The sequence below is a fragment of the Apodemus sylvaticus genome, chromosome 2, assembly GCF_947179515.1.
Source record: "Apodemus sylvaticus chromosome 2, mApoSyl1.1, whole genome shotgun sequence".
Taxonomy (NCBI): Eukaryota; Metazoa; Chordata; class Mammalia; order Rodentia; family Muridae; genus Apodemus; species Apodemus sylvaticus.
The window spans coordinates 185,054,069-185,066,198 of NC_067473.1; the positions used below are offsets into that span (position 1 = coordinate 185,054,069).

General features: G+C 42.9%; 1 protein-coding gene across 9 annotated transcripts in view; it reads left to right on the forward strand.

The window, feature by feature from the left end:
• Ppfibp1 (PPFIA binding protein 1) overlaps positions 1-12,130 on the forward strand; it is a 138,297-nt gene that overhangs the window by 38,703 nt on the left and 87,464 nt on the right. For 8 of the 9 annotated variants that reach the window (XM_052175296.1, XM_052175294.1, XM_052175299.1 and 5 more), the window contains exon 2: positions 5,788-5,873. The gene's annotated coding sequence lies outside the window, so the exon portion shown is untranslated. Of the gene's footprint in view, positions 1-5,787; positions 5,874-6,128; positions 6,304-12,130 lie in introns of all 9 variants that reach the window. The other variant, XM_052175295.1, reaches the window with a different exon arrangement.

Here is a 12,130-nt window from a genome sequence, read left to right on the forward strand (position 1 = left end):
AAAGGCCGAAGAAGGAGTGCAGCCTCAGAGGAAGGAACAGATGTGATAGGCAGAACAGAGGAAATGCAGGCCATACTAGGGCTGGGAAAGACCAGAAACAAGAGGTGAGGTTGAAAAACTGGAATGGGATTCACAGTATAGCTTGGGCTTGCAATCTACAGGCATAGAAAACCAGCTGGGGCTAGCCTGATTAGAAGGAGACCTGAGACAGCTCTGCCTACACAGGGACCAGGCTGAGCAGCTCCTCAAAATTCCCTCCAGTCAGTTGGAGCCTCATCAACCTGTTTTCAGTACGAAAGGGCACTAGGTCACATGGAATTGACACACTTCCTCCAGAAATCCCAGGGAAAGCAGGAAGTGTGGGGATGATTCAGCGAGGGGGCTTCTTCCTGTGCACGGATGGGATGGGTGGCTGTGCTGCATGATTGCTGCCAGTGTTTGTTCCACCTCTCCCAGGTGGAAGCCTCATGGGAACAATGAGACCAGGTGGGTACACATCTGGAACATGTCTCATCTGTCTGGTCATCCTGAGAAGCCTAAGCCTCCTGTAGTGCTAGTATAAGACCCATGTGATCAGCTTCCTTGACTACTCATCACAGTAAAGAATATAGTGACTTTTATGTTTCTAATACCCTAAGGTTGTGTCTATCTATAGCACCAGAAAGAAACATGTAGGAAAGTTCAACTTACATTATTATTTTGGATATCAAATTAAGAGGGACACTTTATTGTATTGACACAGCATTTAGAATTAATAAGCCTTTTGAGATTTGATTGTATTTTATATGGCTTGCTAACTTTAGATTAATGTTATCGTAGCCTAGAGATGAATAATTTGGGCTGTGTAGCTGGGTTACCTTGGCTATGGTCCTGATTCACCACTCATTAATTAGCCTTGGGCAGTTACTTAATACCTCTGACTCAGTTCTCTCTCTAATTTCTTTTCTATGTGATGTTTTTGCCTGAATTAAATGAACTAATTTTTTGTTTACTTACTAAAGATAAAGCTTTCAGTATCTGGTATCTGTTTTTCGCAATGAACATTAGTAATTAGTGTATCAGAAGTGATATAAATAAGGCAGCCAAAGGTTAGGCTGTCAGGTAGATATCAAGCAGTGTCACTCAGCTAGGATTGGTGGGTCACTGAAGCAGCTTTAGAGAGGAACAGCCTTTTTCTTTCTTTTTTTTTTTAATTTAATTTTATCTTTTACTTATTCATTTTACATCCTGCTCACTGCCCCACTCCTTGTCACCTCCTCCCATAATCCTTCCTCCATCTCCCCCTTTCTCCTCTGAACAGATGGGGGCCCCTGGATATCCCCCCACTCTGGCACTTCAAGTCTTCAAATCTAGGTGCCTCCTCTCCCACTGAGGCCAGACAAGGCAGCCCAGCTAGAAGAACATATTTGTCGTATAGGCAACAGCATTTGGGATACTCCCTACTCCAATTGTTCGGGACCCACATGAAGACCAAGCTGTACACCTGTTATATATGTGTGGGGAGCATGTTGTCCTCTGAGAGGCTCCATCCAGCAGCTGACTCAGACAGATACAGACATCCACAGCCAAACAGTGGATGGGAGCTTTTAGGAGGAAGGATTGCAGGCTCCAAAGGGGGATAGGAATTCCACAGGAAGACCAATAGAGTCAACTAACTTGGACCCTTGGGACTCTAAGAGTCTAAATAACCAACCAAAGAACATACATGGGCTGGACGTAGGTATCCCTGCAAACTTTTTCTTAAAGGCCCAGATATGAAACAGCTTAAACTTGGTGTATCTTGGTGTCTCTGTTGGTATTATTCAGTCTTGACATTGCATTTTACGAGCAACAGCTATGGACAGTATGTAGACACATGGACACAGGTGTTTTCCAGGCAAAATTTTATTTACCCAAATAGGTGGAAAGCCATGTTTGGTTATGTAGAGTCCCTGCCCTGGGCACTTTAGTCACGCCTGGAGCATGAGGTACTGTGAAGACACTAGCTTCACTCTCTATTCATTGCTTAGCACCGGGTCAGGCCTTAGACCAGCAAAGGACTTAGATTAGCTATCATGAATGAATGAGTCCCTTTAAAGGGTAGCATAGACGTCACTTATTTAAGGACTCAGCATTTTCTTGTGATCCCGAGGTTGTGGAAAGATCAGGTTTTGTTTTATTTTATGGACACAAATACAGACTGTTTTTTTCTTCTATAATCTGTATGTAGAAAAGGCTTATGAGCCAAATAAAAAGCAATTTGTAATTGACCTTGTTGGTACACTGAGGGTTTTTCTTCTAGACATGTTGCTTATATGGGTTTGGGTCTTTTATTTCTTATTTTTCAGTATAATAACGAGCTCTTGTTTTTAAATTAAACTTGCCAGTGGGCCTTTTTGTGAGTAGCTGACTGTGTTGGTGAGTTCGTATTTATAGTCTAGGTCAGTTTCTGAGGAAGTGACTAAAGTCTCTTGCATTCCATTAAAACAACATAACAAAGACCATCTTTGACTCAGGGAAACAGGGCCTATGATGAAAACTCAAAAAGCTGATGGTTAGTGTTTATCAATGTTTTTATGTATTCAGTACTGCTTGGGCCAGATAATGCGAGCTTTGTGCTGAGGGCCAGGTTGGATATTCGCTGCCCCTCAGTAATCTAGAGAGAATTCCTCTGGAGCAAGTTCAGGCAGCACTTAACTTACTGCTGGGCCCTTTTTACATTTTGGATGTTTTAAAGTGGGTGTTATAGAATATAAATATATACTTCTCCTCTCTTTAAAGTGTTCTACCAGAACCCTTGACTTATGTCCAGCAGAGAGGTTGATGGTGGTGGGACCCAGGAAGTGACTAACTTAGGGAAATCCACTGTGTCTTGTTCTTTGTCACAGCCCCCTGGTTTTTCCATCTTGCTTTTTTGTAATAAAATACTTGAGGCTGAGTAAGTTATAAAGGAAAAAAACTCTCTCTCTCTCTCTCTCTCTCTCTCTCTCTCTCTCTCTCTGTGTGTGTGTGTGTGTGTGTGTGTGAGTCAGTTTTGGATGCCTTCCGCTTGTTCTTGTAGCCAGTGATGATGGGCTGAAGGAGGGATGAGCTGGTCCAGCTCTGGGCTGTCTTTGATTCTGGGATCCAGGCCAGAACTCACATTTTCCCAGAAAGGACCCATTAGGGATGGTGGGTGGGACTGGGCTGAGCTCAGCGTAGACTGCTTGCCTAGTGCTCGCTGGGGCCCTGGACTGATTACCCAATAATGTTTTTTTGTTTTTTTTTTAATTTTTTGTTTTGTTTTGTTTTGTTTTTAAAGAGGAGAGAGAAGGCGGCAAGGGAAGACTGGATTTTGGTTTCAGTCCGCTCAGTGTTAGCACACTGAGTTTCACACTGGTTGAAAGGGTCGTTTGCTCTCATTGCTTCACTTTAACAGGGCTTTCTGCACTTAGCATTTATTATTATATACATTTTTTATTTTAGTCTTTTCATAAGCAAGTCAATGGGCCACTTTCACTAAGTTCTGGACAGAATTATAAAACAAAGGAAGGTAAAGTTGCTCTGCCCACTCTCATGCGTGTCCACTGTCATGCATGTCCACTGTCATGCATGTTCACTGGCTCCTGCCTCTGTTCTCAGAAGCACCTAGCTGGCCTTCCTACAAGATCACTCTTAAAGCACCCACATCTGGCAGTTCACAACCTCATAGAAATCCAGCTTCATGGGATCTGACACTATTTACACACACACACACACACACACACACACAGAGTGAAAATTGCTTATCAGTTGAACTTCATTTTTGTAGGGAAGCTTGATCTGAAACTCAGGCTTGTCTTTACAAACCACATCCACTGCTAAAGTGTGTCTGTAAAGCTAACTTAAGGAAAAGCACAGTGCACAGATACTTTCCTGATGTGATTTGATGAGGGGTAAGAAACCCCTTAAAGACCATGTGTCCCTCCACTCGTGCCTAAAATGCCCTTGCCAGGGAGGAGTTCTGTGTCAGTGTTGAAACCCTGTTCCTTGAGCTTTTATAAAGAGGAGATGGTAAAAGAGTAAGTAAATAAGTACCTTCAGCCGGGGCTGATCTTCCCTTCCCTGCTGGATTTGACACACGAGGCTATGTTGTCAGCATGTCTTGGTGGGGAGGTATATGTATAAGTATATATATAAGTATATGGATGTATGTGAATATACCCGGGAGTGTTTTTTTTCTTATATGTGAAATATGTAAAGGAGGTAAGGGTATCTGAAGGGCAAGTCATGAGATATACGTGTCGTCTTGTGTTGTCCACACAGCTCCTTGTTTCTTTTTACCTTGACACACCTATGTACATCTGGCCCCATATCTATAGGCCCTCATGTGGATTCAGCAGAGTTGAACAAAAAATATTTGAAGCAATTACATCTGTCCCCAGACTGAACGACCCCCCCCCACCCTTGTCATTACTCCCTAAGCCAGGGCTTCTTAAACTTTCCACTTGTCACCCATTTCTGCCCAAGAAATTTTTACGTGACATGGGAAGTAGACACTTGTATATATACAAGCCAAGCATCTACTGTTAAGGAATCAAAAAAAAAAGGGTTCTTTTTTTTGGTGTATATTAATGGTTAAAGATGGCTGGCTGGATTTTTGATGATGTTTTTAGTTGATTAATATTATTTTATTTTTAGATAGGATCTCACACAGCCCTGGATGCCTAAAACTTGTGAAATAGCACAGGGTGGCCTTGAACTTGTGATCCTCCTGCTTCTGTTCCTCAAGAAAAAATTGATTTTATAGTGCTGAGAATGCTACTTTGCATAAGTATATGAAATAAAATGGTCAAAGTATGTTTAGCGCTATTTAAGAAAAAGTTAAAAATTCTGTTCCAATCTCAAGTCAAAATTCATTTTAATAATTAAAAAAAAGAAAGAAACTCAGGCAAGCAATTCAAACAAAAGATTTTAAAAACCAATCATTCTAGCACAGTGTAATCTAAAGGGACTAATTTGCTATTTCTGTAATGAGGAGTAGTGTTAAGATGATATTAAAAGTCTTTGTTTTCATAATTAAACCTTTATGTTTCTACAAGAGCAGAAGGCTTTGTATGTACAGCATACAAGTCTTTTGAAACTGCCAGAAACATTTGACATTTGTTACATGTTTGAATTGCTTTTTGGTCATTCTATATTCTGAAACCTTTTGTTGCTGCGAAAATTCTCATGACTCTACATTCAGTTATGTGACCCCATATTGGATATCCACTGGTGGTTTAAGAGGCAGGATTCTGAACAGTATAATGGGGGCTCACGTAGGAATAAGCATTATAGATAATCTAGGCATGATATAAAGTGCACAGGATGGTGGGCTTAGGCCATATACATCCGTTAGCCCTTGAGCATCGTGAGGTTCTGGTATCTAGTAGGAGATCCTAGAACTCATTCCTGGGCAGATAGAGATGGACAGATGGATTGTAAAAACCACGATTCATTTGTTTACCTAACAGCTGTTCATAGAGTGTCCACTGTGTGCTGAGTACTTTGGTTGTAAAAATTAATGGTGGTGATTTTAGCAGAAAATTCAACTTTAAAGAATTTTTTAGGATGCCTATAGCTGAGGTGCACAGAAAAGCATGGGGCCAGAGAGGCAGGAAGAGGGGTACCAGGCGTGGGAAAGGAAGACGGTAGGAGGAAGTCCTTCACATGAATTTTCTTGTTTTAATCGCTCCTGTGATAGTAGCTTGATGTGAGTTGTTTATGTAACAGTTTACCACCTAAGCCCTTTTTCCTGTTGTGCTATGATTTGAAATCTGTTTTAACATAATTTTTATTTCTTTTCAGTACCAAACTTCTATGGATCAGTTTGCTAAGGATGTGAAAGATTGGAAGCACTGAGAAGTCAACGCTGAACCTGTTTTTCTTTTAAAGTGAGTAGGCTTACCCCATAACTGTTCATTTCTGATATCCTTGTAGGTTAGTAGTCAGCACGTCATACCGAAGAACTTACAGCTCCTCCCTCCTTACAAGCATCTAAACGTCAAGAGTAGCATGGTGAAAATGGGCATGTGCAGGTTCAGACGTGTCTTCACGGCAGTCTGCCAGTCAGTCTTCATCTGGCACGGGTGGAGCAGGACGGCACAGGCCTGGTGGCATACCAAAGGCCCCGCCCTCTTCCTTCTCAGGTGCTTCGCTGCTCTTTGCCTTCAGACCCTGTGGCGGCTTGTCCACAGGAGTGAGGCTTGTCAGCTCTTCAGTGACCCCGCGGGCTGAGGATGTGTTTTCATGTGGCTTAGTGACCTCCCTTCTCCCCATTCCTCTTGCCAAGTGTTAATACTGTTCCTGAACTTGAGCTAAGTGGTAAGTGTTTGATTGACTTGCTCAGATATATTCTGTAAGTTCTTCTACCTTTTTACCTTGTGCCAGACGCTCCTCTGACCCTGTTGCCTCATCCCCAGGTAGTTATTGGGTAGATGTTTCAGTGGCTAAGAGAAGGGAGGATGCTGAGGGCCAGCGTGTCCTGTCAGTCATCCAGATGGTGAGTGTGAACTCAGTGCTTTCTGACTTTTTGATTGCCATATCCTTAGTAGGAATGCCATTCCTCCTGGGAGGTGGTGCTGCAGCATGTTTAATCCCAGCACTTGGGAGGCAGAGGCAGAAAAAAATCTCACATTTGAAGTCCTCCTGGGCTACAAAAGGTGTTCCAGGACAGCCAGGGCTATTCAGAGAAACTCTGTGTCCAAAACCAAACCCACACCCAAAACAAAAAACAATGCCATCTTATCATGGTGGAGGCAGGACACTGGACCTTCTGAGTTGTGATTATAATAGAAATGTGATGCTGATCCTCCTGAACCCTGACAGGGAGAGGAGGGAAGGGGAGGGGAGGGAAACCTTGCTTTGTGTTAGAGTTAAGAGACAACTGGTCCTGGGTCGGTATTTCACACATAGAGGAGCAAGTACATGCCCTTGCTAGATAGCTGTGTGGAACAGATGTTCCAGATGTGTATGCAGCATCTCTAGTAACAAGATCACTGGTGCTACAGATCTTCTGCCCTCGGGGTCCCAGGAATAACCAGTGTTCTTACTGTTGGTGTCTTTGAGTTGTTTTACTTGCCTTTAAAATTTATGACTAGGACCATACAGTATATATTCCTTTGTGTGTGGCTCAGTGTGTATGTGACATTCTCCTGTTACTAAATGCGATTTACTTTTGTTCCTTTTTCTTGCTCTGATAAAATCTAGTTGTGTAGTTGTAGGGCACTTAGGCACTATTCAGTCTTATTTTTAATGCTGTTACATACATATGCATTTTTAAAAAGACCTTATTTTGTGTGTATGGATGTTTAGCCTGCATGTATGTCTGTCCACAGCTTGGGATCCTGGTGCCTGGCCAGAATAGAATATTGGATCCCTGGAACTAGACTTGTAAATCACCAGGTGGCTGCTGGCACTCAAACTTGGGTCCTCTTGATTAGCAGTCAGTGCTCTTAACCATTGAAACATCTCTCCAGCCTCATATTTTTTGTTTTAATTATGTATATATGTATTTGTGAGGACATGTATGTGTGTGTGTGTACAGTGCCCATGGTGGTCAGAAGAGAGTGTTAGATCTACCAGAGCTAGAATTATAAGATATTGTGGTCCTCCACATGGATACTGGGCACCTAACTCAGATCCTGTGCAAGAGCAGCATGTAACTGCTAAGCTATCTAGTGAGGAGGATGTATGGTCTTTCCTCAATGTGTGAAACTTTGAGACCTTGGGAGGTCAGCCACCTCAAGGCCACAGAGACCCATGGGCAGTTGTCTCCTAACTCTCCCTAACGTGGTCTTTTTAGGCCCAGTATTCAATTTTGACCCTTTAATTATTTCTGTGCCTATTTTGTGTTATGTTCATTCATGGACCACTCAGCAATTTAGGATCTGTGGAGTGAGGTGAAAGTAGACTTCTTTGCAAGCAAAAGTATTGATATTTAGGCGGCCAAGTGATAGGCTCACTTCCCTGTGATGTTCTGAGCACCATACCCACCAGGAACAGGCAGTGTTTTCATGGGTCCTCTGGGGCACAGCCAGGCAGAAGTCCTCCCTGGAATGCAGGTGACGTGTAAGGCTGGTCCCTGGGCACAGACAGGTTTTATTTGCATGGCATAGAAAGGGATTGCAGAGGAGAGAAGAGAGTCTAGAGAGAGGTGTGTCTGCGCTGCCCTAGAAACTGTAACAACACTTGGTGGACCAGATCAAGAGCCTGGGAAAGTGACATCCCAGAGGAGGACCTTGTGTGTAAGACCTGATGAATCTAGGGAGATGAGTCAATGAGAATGGATCAGAGCTAGCATGCTAGACTCAGGGGAGCTTTGATTTTCCTTTCAGAAAGCTTTGAAAGATAGTCCCTAAAGTCTGAGTCTAGAGCCAGGAGGTAACCTAATAAAATTACTGAACTAGGGAAATGTAGTTTTCATAATGGATGTGGGCCTTAGAGCTTTCCTTTGAGGGAGTTCAGATCACAGCTCCACCTTCTTCTTGTCCCATAACCCCTTGGTTAGCTTCTTTACCTGTAAAACGGGGATATTACCATGCCCCGTAAACTTCCTGTTCCAGCTTAGTGCAGATGTGTTTTCAGTGAGCGTGGCACTGCTACTGTAACTGTTATCCTGGGTGCTCTCTCATTCTGTGACCAGCAGCTTTCTGACTATGTAATACAGCATAGTGATTTTTCAAGTCAAAAAAGAACATTATGAAATTAAGCATGGGAATGCTAACCCAAACCCCAAGTTGGAAAGGAAAGATGTAGGAAACACCTGTCCCGTGTCCTGGGTGTGTCACTCAGCAGGGCCCTCCACTGAAGACCTTAGTTATTTACTCATGTCAGCTCGAGGCCAGTGCAGCTGAGTTCAGAGGGGGAGCAGGGTTATTTTGCACATTGTCATTTCCGGCATTGCTTTTAACTCTTGCTGGGTGTTTTGCAGTATCTTGATGGTCAGGGTTTTGGTGAGGTCTCAGAGAGTGACTGATTCTGCATACCATAGCCAATCTGAGGTCTGAAAGATTTCCATCTGACCATGATCAGTCATCCACCTCTGTCAGAACTGTGGCACATGATGAGTTCATGATCCAACAAAGCCTCGTGTGAGAAGGGAACTCGTAGAGGTGCTTGAGCCAGAAAGAATGGTGACTGTGAGTCTCTAATTCCAGCCCCCCCCCCCTTCTCTACCGTGTGGCCTCAGGTTTCTCCTATGGAAAAGCAGAAATTTGGTTTAGATTGAGACAGGAAGAGAGGTGAATTCTATGAACCTACTAAATGCAATACATCATCTTGTGTACATTTGTGCTTTTCTTAATATTGTCTTCTCTCTCATGCCTGTCCAGGATCAGAAGTTTCTATGACTGTAAGGGTGAGGATGGTCTTGTGTTGCAATTTGTGTTTACAAATAGAAACCGTGACCAGACTATAAGGGTTGCAGGGCTCTATGAGTGTGTGTAAATCCATTTCTTATTGATATTACTTCATATGCTTTGTTCATTAAAGGTCAGGTATATTTTCCTCTGAACTAAATAGTAGAGGGATTAAAAGTCATTGCATATTCATGTATGGTATACATAAATACGTAGGTTTATGTATTTATTTATTTAATGGGGTGGTTCCCACTCTTGATTCAGGGTGCTTTTACTATATGCTTCCTCCTGAAGGAACAGCTTTCTGTAGGCTGTCAGAGGACAGTGGTAAAACTAACATACAGCACTACCGTTTGTGCAAAGCTAAAGGCTGTGGTGATAGCATCCTGGGTTTTCATATCCATAAAGTAGAAACCGGGGTTCTGCACGGGGTCTTCTTGTGTTTCCTTTTCTTTTCCATTGAGGGATGAAGAAGGTCTTTTGTGAGAGATGTAGTCTGTGGGGTTGTCATGGCTAAAGGCTTATGTCTGTCTTTCAATTTGCAGTTCCCACCTTGTAGTCACGCAGTTAAGAATGTTCCATGTAGGGTGCTGGAGAGATGGCTCAGTTGTTAAGAGCACTGACTGCTCTTCCAGAGGTCCTGAGTTCAAATTCCAGCAACCGCATGGTGGCTCATAACCATCTATAATGAGATTTGACTCCCTCTTCTGGAGTGTCTGAAGACAGCTACAGTGTACTTACATATAACAATAAGTAAATCTTAAAAAAAAAAGAATGTTCCATGTAAATGTTAGGTTTGCTTTATTGTTTAGATATTGAAGAAATATGTATTTAAGAGCACCGATTAAAATACTGACAGTGCTTGGTAGAGAGGTGCACATCTTAATCCTAGCGTTTGGGGAGGCAGAAACAGGTGGATCTCTGTGAGTTACTCAGCCTGGCCTACATAACAAATTCCAGGACAGCCGGGGCTGCATAGAGCTACCCTGTCTCAGACAGCATCCTGACTCAGATGACAGAAACAGCAACAAACCCCACACAAAGTTAATATCAGCATCAATGTGGGTGTGTCAGGGCATGTTTATCATCCTAGTACTTGGGAGGTTGAGGCAGGAGAATTCTGTTTTTGAGGTTGCTTTAGACCTCATCTCCAGAAAACAATTGAAATAGTGCATACGTGGAATTAACAGAATAAAAATCAGTGTGTGTTTGTGGCTTTTCACTTACTCATTACGGCTGTCCTGAGCCTGACAGCGGGAGCGGCACAGGAAAGCACCGAAACTCATGTAACATTTGTCTGTTTGGCTTGGGAGGCATTACTGCCTCTTGAGTTATTGATGCAGTATCCTGTGCCTAAGAGCACAGGTAACGCCTTTGTCCCTCCTCTATGATACTGATTCTTACTTTCTTGGTCAGGTGTAGCCTGTTGTACCTGATTATACCAACTTTTGGTGATGGCCGGAACCATGTGTAAGAATGAGGTGGAGCTCCCTGTCAACCTTTGCCTTTGCCTTCTCTTCATTGGATTAAGAAAAGCTGTAACATTGGATGACTTCCACCCACATAGGCCTGCCTATGCATCCACTTAGTGCTTTGCTGTGAACCTGCAGTTTGCAGCCTCTGACAGAGTGCAGTCTCTAACAGTGTAGCCTCTGACAGAGTGTAGCCTCTGACATAGTGCAGCCTCTGACAGAGGAGTGTAGCCTCTGACAGAGTGTCAGTCATCCCCCCCCCCCAGGAAAGCACATCCCATGGCTGTGTCCTCTGTGCCTTTTTCTTCATAACCCCCTTGTACCCTTTGTCATTCTGTTCCCTGGAATTGAAGTGTCTATTTCCCGACTCCCCCTTTTTTTTGTGGCGTGAGCATTCTTAATATGAAATATATTTTTCCAAAACAACAACAACAAAAAAGTAGAGGGTGAATGAATGTCTTTAATCTGAAGTGTTTCTAAAATTTCTTGAGAGTGGTACTGAGGATTGGATTTTAGAATATTTAGGATTATAGATTTTTGTATTGGGAATAATCCATTGGTAAACTCTACACAGGTATTAGGAATTTGAAAAGAAAATCCCAGAATCAGAGCCAGTTCAAGGCCGATACAGGGAGATTGTCACCTGTACTGATGGGGTGACAGTTCTCACCAGGATGGGCCACAGTGCTCTGCCTGGTGCTTTTTCTGGTCAGCATGGGAGACTTGCTGCGTAACTCATTGTGTAACTCCTGAGCTTTTCCATAGCCTTTCCTTAAGGTCTCTCCATCAGACACTGAGGCTCCTCTTGAAAAGAAAATGGAAATTTAGTTGATCTTTTTCTGTCTTTAAGTGAACACTTGTGGGTGTGGGTAGACTTTGAGAAAGTCAAGTGCCATTTGCTTCTCTTACCAAAGCTGTAGGAGTCCTTTCTCGATCTTCAATTCTCAGGATATTTGTAGTGATTAGAAAATTCCTTTGTGTCTGTCTGTATGAGACAAGTGTGCTACGGTATTACTACAGTCAGAGAAAAAAGCAGCCTCCCACATGTTTAACAAATGACATACACACACACACACACACAGAGTGAGAGAGAGAGAGAGAGAGAATATGAATATATCAGTCTTACGTCTTCATGCATTTATTTTTTTAATTAGAAGACTATGCTTTCTCTGTAACAGCTACCAAATACCAAATGTGAATTTCTTTTTCCCTCCCTCCCTCCCTCCTTCCCTCCTTCCCTCCCTCTGTCCCTCCTTCCTTTCTTCCTTCTTTCCTTCCTTTCTTCCTTCTTTCAGAGGCGAGTGGTTCCCACATCAGGGT